Source organism: Meleagris gallopavo, chromosome 5 (genome assembly GCF_000146605.3).
Source record: "Meleagris gallopavo isolate NT-WF06-2002-E0010 breed Aviagen turkey brand Nicholas breeding stock chromosome 5, Turkey_5.1, whole genome shotgun sequence".
Classification (NCBI taxonomy): domain Eukaryota; kingdom Metazoa; phylum Chordata; class Aves; order Galliformes; family Phasianidae; genus Meleagris; species Meleagris gallopavo.
This window is the reverse complement of record NC_015015.2, coordinates 37,629,817-37,636,687: the sequence shown is the minus strand read 5'-3', so window position 1 is coordinate 37,636,687 and position 6,871 is coordinate 37,629,817. Positions and strand designations below refer to the sequence as shown.

The following is a 6,871-nucleotide window of genomic DNA, read 5'->3' as shown; positions in this document are numbered from 1 at the left end:
CCGGAGTGCTGCGGGCCGTTAGAAGCCGTTACAGACCGTTACTTAGTGAGGAGAGGTGCTCGGATAGGCGTCGCTGCGCAGGATAGCCGCGTTAGTTCATCTTTCACGAGTCTTTCCCTTTAGCCTTTTCATAGAATCATAGTCCCAGAGTTGTTGGAGTTGGAAGCGACCTTTAAAGGCCATCCAGTCCAACTCCCTGAAACGACGCCTGCAGCTCGGTCACGGCGCTGAGAGCCCGACCTTGTCTGTGTCCAGGAACAGGACATACACTGCATCTCTGGGCAACCTGTTCCAGGCCTTCACTACCTTTATTGTAAAAAACTTCTTTACACCCAATCTTAATCTCCCCTGTTCTGATTTGAAACCGTTTCCCCTTGTCCTATTATCACAGACCCTGGTAAACAGTCTGTCCCCTTCTTTCTTATAGCCCACCTTTAAATACTGACAGGCCACTCCCAGGTCTCCCTGCAGCCTTCTCTTCCCTGTGCTGAACAGCCCCAGCTCTGTCAGCTTTTCCTTGTATGGGAAGTGTTCCATTCCTTGGATCAGGCCCTTCTTGGCTGGGAATGACCATGAGGTGCCTCGGGGCAGTGCCACATCAGGCAGAAGAGTTGTCCACGAGGCCCTGTCCCTGCAGGACTCACTGCTGAGGTTTAATATCACCAAAACCACAACCATGCTTTCCCCAGATGAATATCCCGCCTGTGTTTGAGTATTTCACCCTACAGATCACTTCACAGCTCTAGAGTCAGCAGAAACCAGGCCCGGTGCATAAGGCCTCTCCTGATGCTGGGCGTGCATTCCTTGATTTAGTGGGTGTATGTTATCACTTGCCATTGGTTTATGAAGTTCTTATTTATGGAAATATCAGTCCTTGGCTTATCTGACCCCTGGCTTGCTTGTGAATGGAAGTAACACATGCCCTGCTGAGAGCTGGTGTTTCTTATTGATTTTTTTGAAGATTTGTGCGTTGGTAGGTGCCATTGTTGGAGTCCCAGCCCATGTCTCCACAGACCATTAGCTGCTAATAGAAGCTGAATGTTCCCAGCTCTTGCCATGTGCTTCTCCTTTTTGCTGCTTGATTTTTTTTCTTTTTAATTGTAAGATGCTGGCGATCAGTATACTCAGTACCAAAAATGCATTTCATACTGAATTTGTGTATCTGGATTTGTGTATTTGGATATACACTGGATTTGTACATCCGGATGGAACTCAGTTTTGTTATTTTCTAAGATAAACCTCTCCGTGCAATTTCCTTGTCCTTAAATCTGCACCTCCTTCCGTCACAGCATGTGCCTGTTATCTCCCCAGTTTATGGATCATCAGCAGCCATCAGAGTCAAGCCAACTGTGACCCCAGTTCCATTTTCTTCAGCATTCCCTTTTGTTTCTCATCTTTCTGTTTATTTAATCCATGTGGCAGCATTCATATTCAAGGCAATATTAGTTCATTTTTCAAGTCATATTTTACAAGGCAGTATATGAAAGGATTTGTTGAAGCCTAGATATATTATGTACATGGCATTCTCTTCATTCGCTAATTTTGTAAATTAAATCAGAGGAAGTAATCAGGTTTGTCTGACATGATTTGTTCTCTATAAATCTACGCTGCTGCTCGTTGTTCATAGATCTGTTATCCCTCACATTTTTACATTTTTTTCCAGCTTCTATTTATTCCTTTATGAGGCCAGAAGCAGAAGTTTTACTGAAAGGGTGATAATTGCCAAGATCATGACTTCCTCCCTGCTTCCCCCTGATAACATGCTTGCTTTTCCCCAGTTCCCTGGCACCCCCCCAGATTGTCAAGAAATAACCATAAGAAAATCCTTCCGTTTGTGGCTGGTTCCTACACCTTCTGAAATGATCATCATTCAGCTTCACTGAGATCTCTCCACGCTGTTTCTCCAACTCAACCTTTATTCTGAGCTGTAATTTTAACATTTTCATTACCTTTTTGTTTTCTGAGAAATTTATGTGGAAAAGAAATATTAAAAGAACAAAAACGGTCATTTGATAAATCATTTTTATCTCATTCCTAATGTCTGTCTTCAGTTTAGTTAGTTGCTGTGCACCAATTCATCTGTACTTGTCTGTCCTTTTGTCTTTTTAACCCTCTCCATTGCAGTACCTCACTCTATTGACTGCACCATTTAGTTTCCTATTTTCAGTACAGAGGTTTTCTTTTTACTCTCAGATCCTAAAATCTAATCCTGTTTTACCGCTGCAATCCTTTTCCATGCTTCAGGACATAAAACATCTACAAAATGTCTGGGTTACAGAGAAACTCCCCTGGTGGGAAGGTTATTCTGTAAACATCTACTTCAGAGCTTCTTACCTCTTCATTTCAGCTCTGTGCTGGCTGTAGTACTGGGCAGGATAACAAATTACACAAACAGTTGTGTAAAAGAATTCCTGTGCTCACACGTCCTGAAGAGACAGCAGCAGATGCCCACTTTAATTTCTCTTTTTTTCCATTCGTTTCCGAATAGTTCTGTGCTTTTCTGTTGGTCAACAAGAGTTCTACAAATTGTATAATTTTTAAAGCACCTGTCAATATTTTCACAAATTTCAGCATTTCAAACTAAATTCTGAGAGACGTCAGCAGCCTTTTTCCTGACCTGGGAGAGATGGGGAATGTTTTTCTGGGAAAGTTTTGGTGGTAACAGAATTGCTTTTGCCTTTTGCAAGAGTCACAAGAACTAAAATGGTGCCAAAACAGGGCACTGGTGTGAATAGGGAAAAAATGGAAATTTGTCAGTAGGAGTTGGTGAAATATACTGGGGAAGAAGTGGTAATCTGGTTTTGAGCTGTTTATGATATTTCTGTTCTGTCTCACAAAGTCCACTCTGAAGTGGAACAGTCACTCTAAATTCTGAATCCTTGCCTGAGTTCAACTTCACCCCACATCCCCAGTGAATTATTCGATCTCTCTGTAGTTTGCAGTTTTCCTGCACGAACAACAGGGACTGGCCTATTTTTCTCAGCACTAATTTTGCTTGTGAAAAGCTGTAGGGATGCAAAATGTTCAGGACTTGTATCCTGAGTGGATTATTAGCCTTTCCTGGGCTTTGCACATGCAGGCCTCTTTCTCCTGCCCAGAATCTATGGTCACGAGCACTAAACTGTTGCTGGGACTTGATATGAGAGAGGAGATGCTGCTGGCGAGGGACGTTCCTGAGGTGAGCAGCGAGGGAAAGTCTGCGGGATGCTCACAGCACGTTGTTGCTGCTGCTTTGCCCAGCTCATGCCCCAGCCTGCACAGGGAGAGGGATGGCCTGGTAGGACAGGAAGAGTAAAGGGGTCGTTACTGTACCCCAGCAAACATTCTGCATGGTCCCATGGTGCTTCTCAGCAAAACCTTCCAGGGGTTAAAAGGAAAAAGAGAGAGACAGAAAGGGGACAAGAGACAAAGGGAGGAATAAAGTCAAAAAATGTGCCGTGAAGCTTCTTGCAGCAAAATGCGGAGAAAGTCATTTCCAACTTCTTTCATCTTGGAGATGAAGCCACTAAATAAAAGGGCAGCGCAGAACACAAGGGCTTTTAATCTGTCTCATCTCCTTCATAATAACTGCAAATTTTCCCTGGGCTCCTGGGAGTGAGCCTCTTTCCTCTGTCTTTGCCTTATCTCCCCCCTCCATATTTCACAGCCGGCGCAGCTCCCCTCACTCGGCTGCCCCCGGCCCAGTCTCCGCGAGGCCTGTGGGAGCCGCCAGCTCCCAGGGCCTCATTGTTCCCGGCTTGGGAGGAAGCTCAGAGAGGGAATTGAAGGCAAGTCAAAGGGAAACAGCATCATCGCTGCTTCATTAATGGGAACCTTTCAGCAGAAAACATATCAGAGCGAGGTCTTTTCAGAGGCAGTAATTAGCAATTTGGAGCCTTCCCCCCTCAGGAGATGCAGCTGCGATCTAACAAGTGGGAGCAGTGCTCGCCTCCTTTTACGCTTCATATTTATTGTTTTTCATTTTCTCCATCTTCCTTCCATTGTCCAGCCTCCTCCCCGCTGCCAGATAAGGGCCCTTTATTAATCGCTCCCTTTTAATTCTTCATTAATGATAATAACTTTCTCTGGCGCATGGAGAGGAGTTAATCTTTCCTGGGTATTGAGAAAGGACAGGGCTGAAAGGGAGGGAGTGAAGAAGTGCACGATGGACAAGGCTGCGCCGCCACGTTTCCCTCCCACCCCAGCACCCGGAAGGAGTTTCTGAAGACTTTGGCTGTTGAGCTGTGAGTTGTCCAATGGAAAGTCTTGGGTAGTCAGTTTGGATTTGGTGGGCTGTACCCTGGCTCAGAGAGCAGGCCATTACCAGGAACAGGTACACCTGGGCCAGATGGAGGGGCCTTCTTGGTGTCTTTGTGAAAAAGCCAATGTCTCCTTGTAACTGACGGACTGTGTCTACTTGTCTTGTAGGAGTGTCCTCCCAGGCACCTTAAAAGTCCAGTTTCCCAACAGCCAACACTGTCTGCATTTAAACAGTACTTGAAAGTAGAAAGGAATTGTATGTGGGAGGCTCCGCACAAAACAAGACCTCTCTGGTGCCTCTCCCAGCAGTTGGCAGAGCCCGTATATGTGCCTTGGGTCACTCCCATCTGGAGGTCCAGGCCATCACTAGGGACATCTGCGTGAGGTGACTGCTGGGCTAGCTCAGCACTGGCAGTCTGGTGACAAAAGCAAGATGAAGATAGCAGGGAAGGGAGGAGGCTGCCATCCAGGCTGTGGACACGTGCACAGATCTGTAACCGTTGAATATCAGCCACAGGAACATGGCTAGGGAGCTGCTACATCCAACGTGCTTATACTGCCTCGCTTCTCTTCTAGAGTTTTATACCACCGGCTCCACAGGGCCCCTGCTGTTAAAGGTCATACAAGTATCTTGCCTTCTAGTGGTAGACCTCATCCCTTCCTGGGTAGCTGGATACGCCACCACCCCATTACGAATATTTCAGTATTCCCAAATACAAAGAAAAGGGGATGAATGTTACTGTTGCTAGGATAGGTGGCTCCACTACCTCACTGAGGAGCAGCAGGTTGGCAATGCTGGGAAATGCTGAGAGAAAGGAACAAATGTCCTGAGAAGAACCCAGGAACTTCAGTGTAGAAGCTCAAACTCATTATCTGCTTACTGTTCTACACACATCAGCTGCTATTTCCATAACATGCTCTGTTTCTTAAGTGTCTTTGAGAATGAACTGAGGCCTACATTTATGTTCCTCTGAGTAATTTTTTTGGTGTTCATTTTGTTCCAGTAATCAGGAACAATCTGTCCTGCAACAGACCTCTGCTTAATTTGTAGTGAACCTAATAAGACTACAGGCATAGGTCTAAAAGAACTTTCTATCTCTGAACCTAAAGCAATATAGAAATGAGGGCTGACCAGTCTGCAAATATTGCATTTTGACCTCCAGCTGGGTCAAGCAGTCCCTGGAATGTTGTTAAACATGGTTGGCTTTTACGGTTTGTTGTTTGTTCACAGCACCTCTGCATGAAAAGACTTTGCTTCTACACAATGAATGGAAAGAGGTACTTCAGAACATGCATTTATTCCTCAGATTCAGGGAATTGGATCTTCTCTGGTCTATCAGTGCTCCGTTGCACGGTGGAGATAGAAGGAGCAGAGGTGAAGAGAGCCAAGAGGTGTGTGGAACCTGGTGCATAGGAGGGCCAGCCTTTTTACAGTATTGTAAAGAATATTTAATACATTTTATTTTACAATTGCCTTTATTTCCCCATAGATCACTGGCTGCTGTAGGACTGTTATAGTCTTGGTTCTTACAGATGGCTGCCTGTCCTCAGTTCTATTGCTGGTTTAACAACAGTGGCCTCTGAGCCACCCACAGGGGCACTCATCAGTGCCAGCAGGACTTGGGCCCAGCTAAAAAGAAACATATTCATCATGGCAGCAAAGGCTGGCAGTAGCACTGGTGATGCTGGTGGGCACTGGACCATCATGGATGTTAACACTGTGTGGCAGAAACTCAGTGCTAACTTGCTTCCAGCAAGAACAAGAGGTGTTTCACAAGTAACGGGCCTCAAACAGAGCCAACTGCAGAGATCACCTACAAGGACTGGTGAAGCCTCGAGGAGAGTGGAATAATGCCTATTTCAGTTATAATAACTGCAGGTTTTGCTTCCTGAAAGTCTTCTTGCTCCTCTCCTGTTGTCCTTGCAACATGTCATTATCTGCCTGTTGCAGTGAGAACAACTGGAACACAGGAGCACTGCAGGTCCTCTTAGATAGTGCTGCAGGGCATGTCACAAGTCTGCATAAAGCAGCCAAGAAGGGTTGCCAGAAGGCCTCACTGCTTGTATTGTCATCCCTAATTTGAGGGGAAGATGAAGATGTTCTGCTCGCTGTATGTGAGAACAGGGCTGGCTGTCTCAGCCAGGGGCAGTCGTTGGAATAGCCCTGCATGTTGGTTGGTCTGGGCCTGATGTTTTATCTTTACACAATGAGCTATTATGCACATGGGATCCATAAACAAGCAGCTTTAGAAAGCAACCAAGATGACAACGTTTCCCAAGTCACAAATGCTACTAAAACATTTGCATGCAACAGCAGCTGGATCCCTGTTTCAGGCTGGACCTAAGGTTCCCATGCCCTCCAGATCAGCCTACAGCCAGGGCTCTCCTCCCTTGTCTCCGTGTATTTGCTCATCCCTCCCACCACTTTTCTCCTGCACTATGTATTTTCCTGTTGCTTACCTCTTATTGCTTGACTCCTGAGTAGATCTGCTACAAGCCCCGGCCCCTTGAGCAGATCCTGCTTGCTGCCTTGCCTGGTTTGCATGCCGGATGCTGTGGCTTTCTCCGGCTGTTCCCAGCACTGTGCCCAGGCAGCCTCCCTACCACTTCATGCAGTGGCCAGGGGAACATG

General features: G+C 46.1%; 1 protein-coding gene across 2 annotated transcripts in view; it reads right to left on the bottom strand.

Moving 5' to 3' along the window:
• Nucleotides 1-6,871, bottom strand: part of GPATCH2L (G-patch domain containing 2 like) — a 71,659-nt gene that overhangs the window by 38,261 nt on the left and 26,527 nt on the right. The window lies entirely within an intron of this gene.